Source organism: Cyanistes caeruleus, chromosome 7, assembly GCF_971803275.1.
Source record: "Cyanistes caeruleus chromosome 7, bCyaCae1.hap1.1, whole genome shotgun sequence".
NCBI classification, from domain to species: domain Eukaryota; kingdom Metazoa; phylum Chordata; class Aves; order Passeriformes; family Paridae; genus Cyanistes; species Cyanistes caeruleus.
The window spans coordinates 2,837,350-2,856,943 of NC_141707.1; the positions used below are offsets into that span (position 1 = coordinate 2,837,350).

The window sequence follows — 19,594 nt, forward strand, 5'->3', positions numbered from 1 at the left end:
TAGCTGCATGACATCTTTATTTTTACTGGCAAGAGAAGCAGTATACACAGCGACATTGCAGTCTCTTAGCTCGTTAAAAATATCTCAATAAATAAAACAAATAAGCAACATATACACTGGAACAGAAAATGAAAACAAAACAAAAAAATATAAAAAAAAAAATAAAAAAAAAAATAAAAAAAGGGGGAAGGGGATGAGCGGTAGCAAATCATGGAGCAATAAGGGAAGGATGGCAGAGTGTGGAGGGCAGTCTGTAATCCAGGCTGTACTTGAAACAAATCATGGAGGGAGCTAGGGGCATGGTGGGATTTTTTTCCTTCCTTTCCTTTTTTTTTGCTGAGAGCCTTGGTCCAGTTTTGCTGTACAAGAAATGGGGTTTGGAATTTAAAAAAAAAACAAAATAAAAAAGAAGATTGCAGTTAAGGAGTAGTAAAAGTCAAACCCAAAGATGCCTCATAAACGTGTTCCTGAATTAAGATAGTTTCCAGAAAAAAAAATAAAAAAAAAATAAAATAAAAAATTAGCCATAAAACACCAAACACACAGACAAAAAATCCCAACAACAATGAACAACCAGGAATGTTGCTTCTCTTTCTCTCTTTGGTCAGTCGTTCTGGGAAGAGATGTTGCAAAGTCTCAGCCCCTTCTCTTCGGTGCTGTTTTGCTGCTCAGTCTAAAATGCTCCGCAAGAGTTCAGAGCGAGGGAGGTCAAGAGGGGTCTTTTGGACCAGTTTTCTTGAGGTTTTTAAGGTTTCAGAAGCTACAAACTTGGATATATCCCAATTCCACTTCAGTCGCAGACACTGGACAGTCTGGAGAAGGAAAAACCAAAAAGAAATGAGAAAAAAAATAAATACACCGAATGCAGAATATCTTTGTGAGATAGGTTGTGTGGGAAGGGTGTTTTCCCTCCAAATCCAGGTTATTGAACACATATATGTGTTCAATATATGAACACATGGTTCAGTGCCATGTGTTGAATCCTGACCCTGGTTCCAGCAGTGTGGATTTAATCCAGGCACTGGGCAAGATCCAGTGTGCCAGGAGCAAGTGGAAGCACAATTCCTTAGACTTTTGGATAGACAGCCTAAATGTGGAGTCTGGTAATGTCACAGCCTGGTTTGCACTGGAGTTTAAAATGGTGAATCCATAGGCAGCAGCAATGTCTCCCTCAAAACTGAATCCTGGAATGGCTTGTGTTGGAAAGGATCTTAAAGCTCATCCCATTCCACCCCCTGCCATGGGCAGGGACACCTTCCACTATCCCAGGCTGCTCCAGCCTGGCATGGAACACTTCCAGGAAAAGGGTGAACTCTGTGGGACAAGCTCCATGACCCAGCACAGCCCACGGGACGCCCCGTCCTGCTCGGGGCAGGGATGACTTTGCGGCCAAGGTGCTGCTCCTGCCCTCAGCAAAGCCACCTCAGCTCAGATATCAAAAAGCAGATATAATTATTTCCTCCCACTGAGGAAAGCTTCCATTTAGCTGATTTCCTTTCCTTTCCCTTTCCAAGTTATTAATTATCTAATTACAACCACATTCTGCAGACCAGCTCAGGGACTTGTCAGGCTGCCCAGGACCACTTAGGAAAGCTCCACCTCTCCCGGTGGTTTGGGGATGCCCACGTCTGACAGATGACAGGCTGACCCTTTCCCCATCCAGGGAGGGCTTCAGGAAAGGAAAATAAAATCCATGTGGAACAGGAAGATACCACGGAGAAAATTGCTGATTTTTTTCTTTTTTTAAAAAATTTTTTCCAGCCAGCAGAAGAAAGGGGTGGAGGATGGTCACAGGAGGTTTTGCTGTGCCCTGCTCTTCTCTGAATGCGGCTGACATGAAAAGGAGGTAAAAACCAAATAAAAAGCTGGTCTAGTTCCAGGGATTTTTTTAAAATCCCACCCAAGAGTGGAGAGCTCAGCACAAAGCTGCTCCCAGGGCAGAGCTGATGCCTTTAACCCTGGCTGAGACCCCCTGCTCTGGCTGCTGCTGCCCTGAGGCTTCTCCTTCCCACTGGTTCTCTCTGGTTTCCAGCTCCAGCTGGAGAGCTGGGAATTTCACAGCAGTTCCATGCTAACAGGCTGATTTTCTTCCCTCTTATGGTGATGGCCTACCCTGTGGTAGGATCGTGGATTTTCCAGAGCTCTGGGATGGCCTTGCCACACTCCATCTCATGCTAATTCCATGCAACTGGATTGGCTTTTCTGAGGTGCCTTTCAATCCAAACCGTGCTGTGATTCTGTGAAATTACACTCTGGAATCAGGCTCCAAATCCAGCTTGTGGTCCTGTCAGCTCGGGTATTGCAGGGGGAAGAAAGGGCTGAGGAAGAGGTAGAATGCCCCTAAAACCTCTGTGGGCCATCCAAGCTGGCCTTGCACACTTCCAGGGATGGGAACTGCTTTCTCCTGGGATTTCTCGGGGATTCCCAAGCGTTTCTCTGGCCTTAGCACAGAACACAGTGATGCACGGCCGCGGTGCAGACCCAGCGCAGCTTCCTCTCTCTCAGGCCTCTCTGATCCATCTTTCCCTGCTTCAAAAGCATTTCCCAGCCCCACCAGGAATGTTCCCTGTGGATATCACAGAAGCAGAGAGCTGCTGGCCTGATGGAAAGTGGCAGCAAGAGCACGGCCCTGGTTGCAGGAAATTTTGCAACAAGTCCCCCAGGCTTTTGCTTATATAGGATTGGGGTGGGTTTGGTTACAAAAGGATTGAAATAATTTCAATGACATGGCTGAGAGTGTAAATGAAATGTGAAATGCTGGAAAACTGTTGGAGTTTGATTTTTTTTTTCTTTTTGGTTTTGGCAGGTTTTGCTATTTTGTTTTGATTTTAAATGGTAGCTTTTCCACCTTTTTTTAAAGTTAAGGGTGTAGAAAAAAGCCCTGTCCCCAGGGCCTTCTCTGTTTTCTCATCCTACATCCCAGGCACATTTTAGGGTGAGTGGAGAAGGAGAAATACCATATGGAGTTGATGCTTCTTGGAGGTAAAGCCTGAGCAAGATGGGACAGAGCAAACACGTCAAGGTGAGGAAAACGTGGCATTCACAGAATCCCAGAATGGTTTGGGTTGGGAGGGATCATAAAGTTCATCCTGTTCCACCCCTGCCATGGGCAGGGACACCTTCCACTATCCCAGCTTGCTCCAAGCCCCATCCTTAAATGTTTCCAGAGGCCCAGGGGCACCCACAGCTTCTCTGGACACCCTGTGCCAGGGCCTGCTCACCCTCCCAGAGTGAGGAATTTCTTCCTCACTGAATCTCTCCTCTTTTTAATGTAAAAAACTATTCTGGAATAGTCCTGCCTAAGGACATAGCTTTAAGCAATGTTGAGTTACAGCACAAAAGACGATGCTCCTAACTTTAGAAAATCACTAAAATCCCTTTCCTGAGCTCAGGCACCATCATTCCCAGGTGTTTGAGGAATAATTCCTCTAAAAATCCCTGTGGCATGGATCAAAAGAAATATCCATAGTCAGGTTTGGGCACTTTTCCTCCAGGTGTACTGTGGGGTGTAATCTGCTCAAAAACCTCCCAAAACTTTTGGTGCTTGAGCTCAACATTTTCCATGCCCAATTGTAATTCCTCCTTCTTGCCATTGTTTTTGTTTTCTGGGGAAAAAAAAAAAGCCCAGCTGTTTCAGGGTATGGGGAGAGTGGGAAGCAGCCAGTGCTCCAAAATTGCTGATGGCATCCTCATGACTGGGAGGATCACTGCTGAAGGGATGTTCCCAAATTATTTCATAGAGTTTTCAGCTGTCCCTGCAGCCAAAATTGATGGTAGCCACTTCACAGAGTGGTTTGGGCTGGAAGGGACCTTAAAGCTCTTCCCATTCCGTGGGCAGGGACACCTTCCATCAGACCAGGTCGCTCAGAGCCCCGTCCAATCTGGCCTTGTTTAAATATAAATCACTCAAATTTGTTTAAATTTAAGCTTGTTTAATTTAAATATAAACTGTTTTAATTCGAGCTGTCCTTGTTTAAATGTAAAACCTTTTTGTGATTTGGATGGTACAAAAAGAAAAAAAAGAACAAAAAAACCCTCACACCTTAAAACAGCAGAATCCCCTGGATTTTTTGGGGGAGTTACCAGGAAAGGATAAACCCGTCAGAATCCCTTGATATCCATGAGCCAGGAAAGGAGGGAGCCCTGGAAAAGACAGCAGGGCCGGGCTGCAAGGCTCCAGAGGGGACGAAGCAGCAGAGAAGGGAATTCAGATAATTGTGTCCGTGCAAGAGGGCCAAAATCAGATCTCATGCTGTGGGTAGGGACAGACTGAAACCAGATCCCCTGGCTCGGGCTGTGCTGCCTCTGCTGCTAGGAACCCTTATCAACCCTCTGCTCTTGAAGTCTCCCAGACGAAGGGAAAGCCACAATTATGTGCATCTTACAGCTGGGAAACCATTTCAAAACACATCCCTGGCTCAGGGTTCATTCCTGAGCCACAGGGGCCCCCTCGGACCCTTCCCCAGCCTGCCTCTGAGTCAGCCCTGCCTTTCCAGAGCTTGGGGGATTTATCTGCCCGTGGCTGGTTGGAGGTGAAACGTCCTCCCTGTGTCCTGCAGTATGTTATCAGGAGCAGTTTGATGGGTATGTGGCATGAGGAAATGGAGACTGAAGCCTTTTCTCCCCTCCCTGAGGCTGTTTCTCCCCCTCCAGAGCCTCTCGTGCATCACTGAGGAAGGCCCATGGTTTGCTGACACCTCGCTCTCTGGGCGAAACAGAGGATCCTAAAGAGATGATGCCAAGGGGAGAGCCCTGGTCCTTCCTGCCTGGATCTGCTCCCAGCTATTGGAGCAGGATGGAGCATGGCCTCAAGGCAGGGGACAGGACAGAAAGCTCCAGCTGTGAGTGCTTCTCTCATATATTGTCAGAAATGACTCTGTAGTTTTGCTTTAAATATTTTTTTTTTCCCTTACACAGCTGCAGAAAGGGTTATTGGTGCCCATAGAATCCCAGAATGGTTTGGGTGGGAAGGGACCTTAAAGCCCATCTCACTCCACTCCCTGCCATGGGCAGTGACAGTTTCCACTATTCCAGGTTGCTCCAAACCCCATCCAACTCGGCTTTGAACAGAAACAACCCCTCAAGAAGAGGGGGGTGCTCGCCAAGGAGAGGAATTCAATGGCTTCTACCTGGGGGCTCGACAACTTTCCATAGGAAAACTTGTCCTTTGGGGTCCAAAGCACCTAGAAAGAGCCAATTATTCAACATTTCAAGTTGTAGCCGAGCTAAAATCGGTCTTGTAGGGCTGTGCTCACCACAGGGAGGAGAAGGGAATGCTGCAAAGTGAAGCATTTTGCTGCTGGGATGCTCAGAATTGCTCTGGTAGGTTCTGCCTCCCTGCGGCAAAATTTGGGCAGTCAGGAATGTTTGCCCCAAGGTGCTGTGTCCCTCCTTGGCTGGAAAATTAAAACAAATATGAAAACAGCTTTAAACCAACATTAAAAAAAAAAAAAATAAAAAAGGGCTGGTGGCAGCTGGAGGAGGAGGAGGAAGGTTTGTGGGAGCCCCTTGTTGAAACCTTGGCAGCACATCACTGGAATGGCAGCCTGGAATTGCCGAGGGGTGGCAGCCACTAATGAGCAGTCGGAGCAGGGAAAAGCAGTGCCCGGTGTTCAGGAGTTGGGGAGAACCAGGGGAGCTGCACGTCTCGTGGAACCAGCACAGAGGGATGCCAGCAACATCTCCTGAGCCAGGGACTAGGGGCAAAGAGGGGCAGGAGGTGGCCCCCACCAGCTCTCCTGGCTAGCAGAGCTCATCGTCACTTTCTTTGGCTCAAATCCACTCCCACACACAAGCCACAGGAGAAAGGTGTGGAACAAAGTGAAGAAAAGGCAGGGAATGAAGTGTCCTCCTAGTGCAGCTCCAGGGAAATACCCAGGGCTGGCAAAGAGAGCCTGCACAGACACAGGTATATCCCAAAATAGCAGCTCTGGGGCTCTTACCAAGGGAGAGAGCAGCCACATCCCACCTTCCTCTGCCTCCTGAGTCCCATATCCCACAGCCTTCTCGGACCCAGAGGGGCTCCAGCTGCCAGAGCACTGGTGATTCTGGGCAGGCACTGCCTGAAATGGACACCCCAAATGGGGCCAAAGCAGTGGGAATGGTTGGAAATCAGGGAAGGAGGATGGGGTTGTCACAGGTGGTCCAGGGGGAATTCGATTTAATTTAATTTAGGACAAAGCTGGCAGTCACTGGGACATGGTCTCTGGTGCCTGTCAGCATCTGCAGGGATAACCACAACTGAGGGCTGTGAGAACACCCCCCTGCCTCCACCCCATTTTAGGGGAGCAGATATCATTGGCCAAAGGGAAACCTTTCCTCCTTCCCTCGGCGCTCCTGCCAAAATAACACAAATTCTAGGAAAGACACCTTCTCTAAAAATAAACATATACATCTGTGGCTTTCTTCTTTTTCCAAGGGAACTCTGTGGATTCAGATCAGCCGATCAGCCAGCAACTCCTCTGCTCTCACAGTTTTCCTGTGAGCAGCTGCAGTTCCCAAACCTCAGCAGCAGCAGCATCCCTGTGGGATGCTCGCTCTGGGATTTTCCTACCCCACAGATGAGACTTTTGCTACCTGTTTCCCCAATTTACCTGTTCCTGCATAGATTAAATACTTTGGGAGCGAGTCTGGCCGTACCTGTGGCTGAGCACAGGGAGGAGCAGCCTCAGTTTTTTTCATCAGTGCAGCACAAAAGCTCTGTAGTAACCTCTACTCCTAGGAGTAAGGCAGGGGAAGGATGACAACCATCCACTATGACTGACTCAGCTGCGTGAATTAACGCCAGTGGAATTAATAACAACAAACCATCCCTGTTTTAAAAGCATCAAGGGTTTAAACTCCTTCTTTCAAATAAAATTAAAATGGAAAAACAAACAAAAAAAATTTGGGCCACCCACCAAAAAGCAGAGACATAAAATCCACGGAATTCTGTGGGCTCCTGGGAACAATCCACAGGACAGGTATGACTGCCCCGGGAACTCGGGGTGCTTTTTCATGTCCTTGACAAATAGCAGCTGAGACACCTGCGGGCCAGATGTGCACAGCTGTACGTGTGCTGCTGCCCATCAGTCCTCGGCTCCCACCCCGCTCCAGATGCTGGCCCTCACAAACACAGCTTGGAAGGCTGGGCTGGTGCAAGGGAACTGTGAGCCCAGGCATTTCCCTCTTCCCAGGAGTCTCCTCCACACGAAAAGCCGAGCCCTCAGAGTCCCCCTGGCCTGCAGGATGCAAATTCGGGGCAGAGACCCTCAGGGGAGATTTGGGGAGAGACATTGGCATCCCACAGCTGTGAATTTTTAATGCCCCTACATGAGTGATGTGGTGGGGGAGGCACCACTCCCTCTGTGTTCCAGACCCAAAAACCCATCAGCACCCACCTTGGAACCTGTATATCCTGGTGTTTATCGCAGTTTTGCCGTCTCTCCATGGGCACACGTGTAAAGGATTTGAGTTTTTCCTGCAGGAAGTATGGCACTTGTGCCTACAACTCTGGGGAGCAAAATCTCACCTGTCCTGAGTTAGTCTCGGAGATGATTCCTGAAAAAAGATCCTTTTCCTTGGCATCTGATGTAGGAATGAAGCTGTGTTTGCTCCTCAAAAGTGCCAAAGAAATGCTGGGGCAGCTTCCCTGAAGCATGGATGGATCTAATCCTGTTTTTGCACTCATGGATCCTCACAGAGCACCACAAAAAGCCTTCAGTGGGAAGAAGCCAAGAAGATTCCCCATCTCCCTGCTCGCTGTGCTCAATGCCCAGGTTTTGGATCCCCATCCCAGGTGACATTCCCAGATGTCTGCAGGAAAAAGAATGCTACTCTGGCATCTTCCCCCCAGTATAAGGCACACCCTACAGGTCCCTGCATTCCTCAATCCCAATTTCCTGGCCCCATCCTCAATGTTTCCCACTTGGCAGGTGCTGTTCCTTGTTCCTCGATAACCACCCAGGCTCTGAGCAATGGAGGTGATTCAGCCCCAGGACTTTGGGAAGGGATTGTGCCCAGCCAGGTCCCCATCTGGGATTAATCAGCACGGCTTCCTTCAAGTCAAGGGGCCAAATTCTCACTTGGAATAAACTGGCTTAACCCTGCTGCAGTCAATAAAGGCCCTCTGATCTTTTTTTTCATGGCAAGAATCACTCAACTTCTTAAAATACCTGGGATTAGAGGACGTTGCCCCCATGAGGGGGAGTTATATTTTATATGACAAACAATCCTGCCAGGGGAGGAAGGAGTTCTTGGCATGGACTGAGCCACTCTGGATTTTGTGGGGCTGGGCTCATTGGGATTGGTGGTTTTGGCACCCTGGAAATGGTGACAGTGACTTGGAATTTGAATAGGTGTGGTAGACCTGACTTGCCCTGCATTCCTTATCTCCTCTTCCCCAGGGCTCTTTCTCCTTTTTCCTTGGCCTGGCAGCTACATCAGCGTGACACAAAATCCACCTCTCTCCTCGGCCCCACTTTTCTTCCAGCCTTTAATGTGAGTACCACACAGTACAGTTGTTTTCCTAAACTTGACGGCTGCTGCCTTCCATGCAGATGATGCTGCCCATGCTTAGAAATCACAGAACACCCTGTTTAAACCACGTTTAAAACCCTTAAACCAGGCTTCTTAAACCAAGCCCTCTGGACTTCAGCCTCAGCTCTTTAAGGTACTGAGCCCGTTCCCTGCCCTGGTGTTTATAATCAGCTCTACCCCTCTCTTTCCTCTTCCTCCTCCTCCTCTCTTTACCATCTGCTTCCCAAGGCTGCCTCTGCTTCCCTGGGGTGTCCTGTGCAGGGCCAGGGTTTGGACTTGATGCAGGCAACAGCAGAGGGGCTGTGAATCTCCCTAAGGGCTGGTCAGGGTGGGGATATTTTATCTTTATTTCTCTGGCTTTGGATGCTGCCATCCTCCTCCAGCAGCATGGTCAGCTCAGCCCCCCCAGTCCCTGTCCAGGCTCTGACCATCCATGAATCATTTTTCCAAGACTCCCAGGAGCAGCATGACTGCCTTGGACCCGGTGTGGGGCTGGCCAGCTGCTTTATGGGCTTCCCTGAAATTGCTCTGTGGGTCATGCTGGGCAGGCAAACCACGGGGAACTGGACAGGGAGCCAGATCTTACTCACGAGATCCTTAATTTCCAGCCTGGATAGCGCCGGGAGCTTCCCAACCCTCTGCTCTTCTCCAAAAGCCTCCGCTCCAGTAAATGAACACCCTGAGGGCTTTAATTCCCAAAGCAATGACTGACTAATGATTTCTAAAATCTTGTTTTATTCTGCTTGCTGTCTGCGCCACTGCTCCGTGTTCCTTTCCTATCAATAAATTATCCCCCTCAGAGCTCCCGTGTCACCTTTCCATGGCACTTCTGGATTTTATGGCTTCACGAGAGGTAAAACAAAGTTATCACTCCCTCACTGCTGTTTCTCAATGGGGAGCAAACAGCCTCGCTCCAGCAAGTTCGAATTTTCGGAGGAAGACGCGCGCAGAGATGCAATCGCTCTGCTCCAGGAGCAAACAAGTCGGCTGGTCTGTGTTCAGCGGAGGATGTAATCACATGTGGAATATTTAAATTTAGCACATGCTCTGCTGACTCAGAGCAGCCCAGCCAGCAACTCCCAGGAACATGATTTGCGAGCAGCACGCACTCAGCAGTCTCGGGAGAAGAAAAAAAATAAAATAAAAAATAAAAAAAGCCCCGGAAAATCGGTTTCCACGGTCTTTTCCAGCCTGTCAGGCTGCAAAAGGGCAGACGTGTGTTTTCCTGTCTGCAGTTGTCAGGTTTTTGGGGTTTGGGTGATTAAACGAACGGGTTAAGCGTTCGCTTTCGGGCGGGCGAGCGCGGCTGACTCAGCTCAGCAGCAGCTGGCTGGTCTTGTTTAGGTTTGCCAGCTGCAAAAGCTGGACTTGTTTGAACCTCGGCAAGTGACCTCTGCGAGGTTCCCGCTGGGATAAAAACCTGTGGCACTGATGCAATCCCCGCTCTGGGGGGAGTGGGAGGAGCTCTCCACAGCATCTGCTCCCAACAAAGGATTTTGGCAGCGCTGCTCCTCTCTGGGTACCACAATGGGCAGAGCTGAGCCGAGCTGGAGCTCCTGGGAGCCAGCAGCTTGATCAGGAGTCACCCATGGGCTGCTCTGCTCGGGTTTACAGCTCAGGAAACCTCAAAATGGTTTGGGTTGGGAGGAACCTTTGAAGGTCACCCGATCCAGCACCTTCCTCTAGACTGGGTTGTGCGAGCCCCATCCAAGCTGGTCTCGGGTGTTTCCAGGGCTGAAGGGAATTTCTGGTTGGTGCTGAGCAGCTTTTTCTGCTCTGTAAAACCGAGTTTTACACGTGGTTTATACTTGCAGTAAAAGATGTTTAAGTTTTGTGCTCCCCAGGTTAAACCAGCGTGTGGTGTGTGTGGAGGGAGGGAGGCTGGGTGTTACCTTTGGTGACTGGAGTAGCGGTTTAGAGGCTCATGAGGGAGTCAGGTTGAATGCAGGGAGAGAACAGGGAAGCTTGGATCTGTCTGTGGCTAGAGAAATGTGTTCATGCTTCTGCACACAGCACACAGATCATCAGTAATGCCAGATTCAATTAAATATCTGGGTGTGGAGGATGTCTGGGATGACTTAATTTAAGAAATTTTCACTCCTCTGTGTGCTTTTTACCCAATAAAAATGATTTGGTTTTCTTTTGAACTCTCTAGTTGCCCTTCTTACATAGGCACAGATGGGCCTCATGGTACCATAAAATCACAGAATGATTTGGGCTAGAAGGGACCTTAAACCTCATCTTATTCTACCCCCTGCATGGGCAGGGACACTCTGCTATCCCAGGCTGCTCCAAGCCCCATCCAGCCTGGCCTTGGACACTTCCAGGGATGGGGAAGGTCTGTATCTGTATGTGCACTGCACACTTACCTCAGCACTTCCCCATCAGCAAATATTGCTGTGAACGTACCCACAGAAATTCAGATTAAAAGCTCCCTAAAAGCAGCAGTGATTGAAATCAACACCAATAAATGAGATTATTTTCCCTGAAGCTGGCAGAAGAAATGCTGGGCCACTCTCCCCTCCTGGAAGTGCACGGATGCACCCGACAGGAAACTTAACCTGACATCCCACACGGTTTGGCTGAACAAAGTGATCTCTGCCCTCTCCGTACTTATTTATATTTTCAGTTGACTGCATAATCTGGCCCTCTAGAAAGTCCCTTCAGGAGGTCACGCAGCTGAAATAATAGCTAATGAATTTGTAAAAAAATTATTTCAGACTTATTAAATGCTTGCTTCCTTCCCTTCCAAGTGTTCCATGCTGCTCCCAAGCCAGGTAGGGCTGGAATAAGGAGCCTGGCAGAACTGTGCCAGCTCCAGACACTGCAGGAGAACTGCTGGCATTACCTTTCCTTCCAGAGATATCCTCATTCTGCTCCCACCTCCTCACTTGGCTGTTCCACCTCTGCTTTTGGGATGGCCCTAAGGCCAGGGGATGAGGCTCTTGGACTTCTCCAGTATTGCACCATCCAAATGATTTCCATCTCCACTCCATTAGTTTGGGTTGGAAGGGACCTTAAAGATCTTTGAGTGTGAAAAGACCTGAGTCCATTCCTTCCTGGTTACACAAGCCAGGCTCTGACTGCGGGAATTGGTGATTTGGATCTGCTGTGAGGGGATCTGCTCCCCTTTTCCATGGATGCCAAGATCCTCCTGTGTGCATGGGCTCAGGAAACGGGGCTTAATTTCTGGGGACTCACTACCGGCCCCCTTGATGAGATTCAGCCAAGTCATGTTGTTGGCTGAGCAAAGAATGCCTGTGGGATTTTCCCTGTGGGATTTTCCTTCCTGGGAAGAGGAGCTGAGGCCTAGTCCAGGGACCAGACATGGAGACAGCCCAGGACATGTGGGAACAGCTCTGAACCAACTTGTGCCTTCACTTGGGCTTGAGCTGTGTATTCCAAACTTGGCAATGCTGCTTCATCCTGACTTGTGCTGCTCTTGTGTGTTAGGGATTTTTGTTTTTCCGAGAGACCCATAAAGTAACTAAATGATAAAGGCCACTGGATATGAGTTTAGGCTGGAATTCCCGAAAGGATCAAAAAAACTTTGTGTCTTTCAAAAAACTCCCAGCTCTGGAGGGGCACTAAATCTCTTTGGCTTCAGTCTGCTCATCATCAACCTGATCAGATTATTAATTTAATTAATTGGTTAATGTAGAACTTTTAATAGGGGAAATTTCCAGCCTCTGTGTTTTAGGTGGAAAAGCTTGAGCACATAATCTTTGAGTTCTAAACTAGCAAAAATGAGCTTAAAATACATCTTCTGGAATCCTGTCTCAGTTCATGTCTGATTAGGGCTGGAAATTGCCTTGGAATGGGGAGGAACTGGAGGAAAATTACTCCAAGAGGTATTTGGGCCTGAATTATCCATCAGCACTACTCAGGCAGTTTTCCCTGCCCTGAGTTTTACATCTGTGTGCTGATCAGAACAGTGACTTTTATTTTTATTTAAAGCATCCCCATCCCTACAAAAACCTCTGGTGGTTTGAGAACCACGGCTCTGCCGATTTAAATCAAGCCTAAATATTTAAGGCGAGCCTGATTTATGCTGGAACTGCTTGCTCATCAGCTTTCCCTTTAATCAGTGGAGTCGTTGGGACTCTCCAGCCCCCCTTGGTCACTTTGCAGGATCCTGCTGGAACCGGAGGCCTCGGGATGGCTCCGGCCCAAGTGACCTCCTCGGGATCCTGGTGCAGAATTCTCCTGGTGGTACCCTGAGATCAGCAGATGCTGGCCTTTCTCTCAACTCCCACTCAGTGCCTCAAATCCCAGGGAAAGCTCTCCTTCCGCTGCTACACCCTCTGCTTTGAAGACAAAAGATGATTCAACAAGATATTTGAAGGGGGGGGTGGGGTGGGTTGGATGGTTCAGCTGCCTTCCAAAACTCACAGGGCTTTCCAAAGCTGGAATCAGGATGTTTCCAAAGCTGGAATCAAGACATTTCTATGCACATCCAGCCCTCTCCAGAGCTGCCCTGGCACTGAGGCATGGCAAGACCAGTAGCAAAGTTAATTCTCCCATTTGCAATTCTTCCCCCAGCCCTTCCCCAGTTAGGCTGAGGTGTCCTTTGCTTCCCAAAAGCCCTCCAAAAAACCAGCCTGTGGATAAATTATTTGGGATCGTGATGGATGTGATGAGCCTGTGCAACTCCAAGAGAGCCTGGGTGCACCAACTGGGTGCCTGTGGGAGCAGAGTCATGCTATTGGTATTTTATTTTATTCATGGCACAGCCTCTCTCTGCTTGTTTGGGAAGTTATTCCCCGCCTTTGCTGCCTGGAGCAGATCCCAGAGAGCAGCACAGCCTGCTCTCTTCATTATCTGCCCCACTGATACCTCTTTTTTATTCTTCCCCTCCCTCCTTAGGTCACTTGCTTTGGGTCACTTTATTCTCAGTACTGACCCCACCGCAGGGTTTTCCAGCTTTGTTGCTTCTGTGACCCAGGAGGGATGTTTTGCTCTCATTTATTAGTTTTTCTGGCCAGAATACAAGAGGTTAAACACTTAGGAGAAGCTTATTCTGTATTTACAGCCGAGGTAGGTTTCTAAATCAACAGTAGGTCGTGCATTGGAGTGACTCAGAGAGCTGCTTAACCTTTTTCCTTCCGTTTTTGTCCCTCTCCAAATCTGAGGCACAGCAACATCTGCAATTCAGATCTCTGAAATAAGAAGCTGTGAAAGGAATAGAAAGGGCTGAATGTAAAGCCAGCCTGCTGGCAAGGTCCTACCTTCTGGGGAGGTGGCAAGGTGGGCATTGCAAGCGTTAGTATTTGCTTTTTAGTGGGGAAACTGAGGCACCCACCGTCCACCAGCCATAATTGCAGGGCAAGGTGGTTTTAGAGCATGATGGAGATGAGCCCAGGGTGGGCTGTGGGTGCAAGGAGAGCAAAACCTACCCCATCAAATGGTCACAAGAGAGGTGTCTCCTCTCCATTAGCCCAGAGGCTCTGGTGGGAAGCATCCCCACCAAGGGGAAGAGCCCCAGCATTCCGTGGCACTTTTGCTGCCTGCCAAAACCAGTGGGAGACGGGCTGGAGCTGACCAGAGCAGATGGGAACGAGCTGGGGGCTCCTTCCTCACCCATCACCTCCTCAATTTGCTGCACTTCAAACCCCCTTTTTTCAGTGCAGAGTGACAGACTGACACCCCCCCCCCCCCCCTTTCTTCCTCAGCAGCAAAGCAGGCCCAAGACATTTCCACCCCCAAATCACAACCAAACCCCTGAATTTCCTCTACCCAGCAGCATTTGGCCACTCTCTCCTAAGGAATCTATTCTGATTTTGGGGTCTGTCCCTCTCCTCTCTCTGCCCCAGTATCTCCAGGACGCTCCTGCCAGCTCTCCTGTGCAGTTTTCAGGGGTCTGTGCTGAGGTGCTGCAGGAGCCCCATGGACACAGCATCTCTCTGGGCTCCAGCTGCTTCTCACACACCCCAACCTTTGGATTTGGATTAATCACATAGAGAAACACAGCAGAGAAATGAACTGGGTTTTTTTTTTAAAAAAAGAGGTTTTCTATCAGAAAGGCAGCTGTGACTGCAGGGTGGAAGCACCTCTGGTGCCACACTCTGACCTTATATTAAATAACCTAGGAGTCTGCTCTCCTGATGATCACTGACATGGGACGTGCCCAGCACAAAATTTAGTCCCTCTATTTCTTGGGCAGTGAGACAGCTCCTGGCTGCTCCCAGATATTCCATGTGCTCCCCGTTAGACGCACAGGAGATGTTTCCCTCGGACGCAGCCCCAGCCCCACCTGATTCTTTATTTCATGCAGTTTACCCTGCCCTCTAGTGCCAGCAGGTGCTGAGTCAGCAGCTCCTGTGGTTTTCCACCTTTTCCATCTCCCAGCCTGGGAATCTGCTGCTGCTGGGGCTGCCAGGGTGGGGAGAGATGAAGAGACCTGGCCAGAAGTGTTTGTGCACAGCCCATGGGGTGTGTGGGGAATGGGCACCTCGGTGCAGCTTTGGGGCAGGTGCGGCTGCTCGGAAGGACCTTTCGGAGATGCTTGCAAGGAAAATGAGCTTTGTGAGGGAAAAGGGAATACACGTGGCAGGCTGTGCCAAGGGAGGCTTTGGAGGCCAGGAGGTTGTTTCAGTGAAGAGCTTAAAATGAAATCTTCAAGCCTGGGACATGCTTGGAAAAGCAGGGCGTAGGTTAACACCTGGAGATAGATCTCTTGCTTTTTTCTTGAAGGACAAGGGGCATAATCTTCTGTTTAAGAAGGCATCTGAGAGCCTTTTGTCACCCTCTCTGCTGGGAGGGGAGGCTCCCCCAGCCACGGCCTGGGGTCCACAGGCATGTCAGTGCTCCCCAAATCTCCTCCAAGCCCATCACGTCTCCTCCCCTCCTTCTGGTGTCACCCTCCTGCTATTTTGAAGAGCCCAGCAGACCAAAGCTTTAGAATCCTGGAGTGCAGGACCACCCTCTGAAGCCGGCTGCCGGGCTGGGTGTCCCTCCAGCCCGCCGCAGCTTTTGCACAATTTCCTGGGTTATTTCAAGCTGTCGGGAAGGTCCAGCCGCGCATGGGAGGGGCAGACAGGGCCTTGGTACACAGCAAAAATGGAAAAACAGCCTTGGATAAGTCTCCTCCTCCCCTGTCCCCTCGTCTTGTATCCAAAATTGGGGAAAGGAGAGGAGTAACACCAGAACAACACCCCAGGCCTGTGAGGTGACCCCTGGTTTTGCTGTGCTGAAGGCAGTGGAGCTGTTAGGGTGGGTTTGTTTCTTTAAGGTGTCTCCCAGAGGCAGGATCAGCCAAATGCAATGTGGCAGCTCTGGTAACTCCTCTTGGCTTTCAGCACAGCCCTCGCTGATCACACAACTTGCTAGTGAAGAAGGTACAGCTGTCCAGGCCTTGGCAGGCATCCCCACCCTCCGCTCGCTGCCAAATCCTCGCTGGCTTTTTCATAAAAATTCTTAAGTTTCCTAAGAGAATGGAAATGGAGCAGCCTCATCTGCCTCCCAGCCCCATCCAATGCCTCCTGGACCTGCTGGAGTGAAGCCTGGTGTCCCTGCATCCCTCCGTGGTGCTGGGATGTTGGCAGCCAGGGAGAGGCAGAGCCCAAATTGCAGGGCTCCTGTCCTGCTCTGAGGGGCTGGGCTGGGAACCAGGTTCAAGGGTTGGGGTCCCAGCAGTGCCTGCACAGGCCTGGAGCTGTGATTGGGAGTGGTTTGGCATTCCTGGCTTGGGCATTCCCAGCTGATGTGGGAGAAGGGAACCAGCTGGAAGAGGGGGTAAAGGCAAGCTCACCACTGGGGCCAGCAACTCTCCTGAGTTCTTCCCTGGTTGCGTCTCATTATCCCTGCTCGCACCTCAGTGGAGCAGCTCCAAGTACCTTGCTCCCAAATTGTCTCAGCAGCCAGAACCCCTGAAAAGTTTTAGGCATTAATTCCTGGCCCAGGCTCCCTGTGACAGCTCCAGAAAACCTTCATCTCCTCCTCTCCCTCTTTCAGAAACGACCCAAACCTCCCTGGTTTTGGAATGTTTTAGCCCTGTGTGCAATTTTAAGGATGTGCCTGCGTTACAGAGAAGCTGCAAGGCAGCCTGAGCAGTGCAGTGGATGAGTAATTCAAGGCAGGGGGAAGGGGTGGGGGGAGCCTATGGATTTCCTCTCCAGAAAGAGCTTTTGGATCTTCACACAACACAAATGTGGCTGTAGCTGTGTGAGAGAGAGGCTGTGCAGTAGCACTTCAGCAAAAGATTAAGGAAAAACAGCACTGAGGGACAAAAATACATTTCACAGCTGGTGAAATGATGGCATTAGGAAATAGCTCTGAACGTGCTCTAAACGGGAGGTTTCTTTTCTGGAGGAGCAGGGATGAGTGGGCAGATCTAAGAATTATCCTTGGGACTTGTGCACATACCTTGGACATTGTAGTGGGCATGGAAAACTCTCTAATTGCAGCTGAAAGTGAGCCAGTGATGCAGGTATGAGAACAATAAGCTAGTATGAAAATGGGGGACATAGATTTGCAGACTGCAAATATATCCAAGGCCAGGTGTTTTTCTCTCTGATGCTGACATGATTATCCTGGAAAATCACATGATTCTGTGAACTGACTCTGACATTATTAGCCTGAAAAATCTTACAATTCCATGCATATGCACAGCTAAGGAACAGCTACAGTTTTCAAAGCCATGTCTGTTTCCCTCAGCAGCTTTAAAATATTTACCTTTTTCCACTCATTGAGAGTGAAAGTACTGCTTGGTTTACAAAACAACAGCGCTCAGGAGGAAAACTTCCGGATCAACTCGGTCCTAATGAAAATCAGCGTGTTCTGAACTCCCAATTCCGTACCCTCAGCCCTCTGGGCGCATGGCATTGCCCTGAGGGTGCCTGGAACTGTATTTTTGGTGTGACAGGGTCTTTTTCAGGTGCCTTCCACTACCAATTTCCCTGGCATGAACAGCGAAAACGGTGGTGAGTTATTCCTTTGCGCGCGTTATAACAGGAAATATTCATCATTGTTTGATTTTAAAGTTTCCAAGGGAATTACTGGAAAGGGATCTCTGATCTCCCCTGTTCATGAGCAGGAATTTAATTTGATTTAAACAGTTCAAAAACCTGAACCTCTTCTCAGTCCCAAAGCCCAAGTGCAAACTCATCACATCACGATGGAGTTGAGAACGTGGCCGCTCTGCCGTCCTCCAGCTCCCTTCCAAAGCAAAATTTCAGCCCCATCTGGTACAAAATAGATTATTTAGTGTTGGCAATCCAAGAGATCTCCTAAACAGCCCCTTTCGTGGCTGGGGATGGAAAAGCCCTTGTAAAATGTCAGGTTGTTCTGTGCACAAACCCCCACGGGAGCTGGAAGGGAGATTTGGCGATTGCGGAGCCGCGTCTGGAGCGTCACGCTCGCAGTTGCTGCGGCAAAAAGGGCTTGGTGCTATCAGACATTTCCTGGGCTCATCAGGCAAAATAATTAAGTAAAATAAATCAAAATATGCAGGATAGCCATCTTATCCAATGTGTAAAATTACACATTAACATGCTGCGTGCGAAGCGCTTTTTAAAAAACCTGGTGTTATCTTATCCGGCCTTTTTTTACCATGTGGTTTTATGCCCTGGTTTCTCACTGGGAAATTTCCATGGGGGTGATTCCCTGATATTCCCAGAGGCGCTGCCATGGGTGAAAATGCTCTGCTTCCATGCAGAGGCTCAGTTCCTGTCACCCATCCCATGCTCTGGAGCCCACTGATGGGTGAGCTCACCTCTGTGTGTTTGGGGAAGGAAAGATTCAAACTCAGAAGAATTGGCAAAAAAAGTTCCTGTGGGATGAATTTCGGGGGTTGTGGTGTGGAGGTGGTGCTGGCCATCCTGGTGGGATGCAGATGAGAAGGACAAGGAAGCAAGTGCTCAGCTGGGACAAACTAAAAACCCATTTTCCCCATCCAAAGCCCTTTGATTAACGGGTCCTTAATAAGTTTCATCGCATCTCTGTCCCAGCCATATTCAGGGTGGGATTTTTGTGCTGCAGGGCAGTTCCTGACAGCATCTGTGGGTGATGGCTGGCACAGGGGTTCCTGGTGAGCCCAGGTAGGTTTTTTGCAGGTGGATTAAACTAGAAACTCCTTTCTTGTCCTTACCCAAACAAGGTTTATCCTCATTTACCAATGCCAAATTGTTTGCTGGGAAGCATCTCCCCGTTTGCCTTCCTCCCGAGTCCACAATTTTATTTGTTTTATTCCTCACATTTCTGAGCTTCCCCCTCCCAGACAGCAATTCTGCTTAAAGACCCACATCACATGGAGAAATTTCACCATGATGTGTGTAAAATTTGCCATGAGGGTCAGCCTGAAATGTGCATTTTTGTGTCTCTGGCAGGTTAATTTTTTAGAAGAGCTTGGTTTTGGGGACAGTGGTGTGGATGCCTTGGGGAATACCCCCAGCCAACCAAAATACTGGTTTTTCTATGAAAGCTTCTCACTGGCTCCATCCCACCTTACTAAATTTTCCAAGTTGTATGAACTAATTATTTTTAATAGGAAGCTCAGCTGTGATTCCCCCATTTCAGCACAGTAATTTGGTTTATTTACATTTAAGCACAAACATATGATTTTTAAAGTTGTCCTGAACAGCTAAAACTGAGGGCATAATCAGATAAATGACTGCATGAGGATTTTTGGTGGCTGAACTTACCCAAAACCCAATTCATGCATTTTAAAGCATGTGTTTGGCAGGTCTAATATCTCTTAAGGAAATGCTTTTTGGGGGTGGCAGCTAACAAAGCAAAACTATCTTTTTAGGAATTCAATTAAAGCTAGGCCTGGCTCACTGGACCTCTTCCAGTAAATATATATAAAGCTGAACCCATAGACATCTGTCTCTTCTCTCACCCCCACCTCCTCCTTTTTCTGTTCTCCAAGATGTGGTTGAAAGGTGGAGAGGAGACGGGAGGAAGAGGAGGGACTGTCGCTCACCGTAGAGTGCAGGGCACAAGGATTATTTTCTGTTTTGGTGTCTGACCACTTTTGGGGAGAGCGGATCTGCCTCCATCCCATCCCTTGCCAAAACACAGGTGTAAAAAATTAAAAAATTAAATTAAGAATCTCAAGGCACATAATTATAGCAAAGAA

General features: G+C 48.9%; 1 protein-coding gene across 1 annotated transcript in view; it reads right to left on the bottom strand.

Annotated features, from left to right (window-relative positions):
• TWIST2 (twist family bHLH transcription factor 2) overlaps positions 1-19,594 on the bottom strand; it is a 25,970-nt gene continuing 6,376 nt past the window's right edge. The window contains exon 2 of the mRNA XM_023930549.2: positions 1-812. The gene's annotated coding sequence lies outside the window, so the exon portion shown is untranslated. The remainder of the gene's footprint in view (positions 813-19,594) is intronic.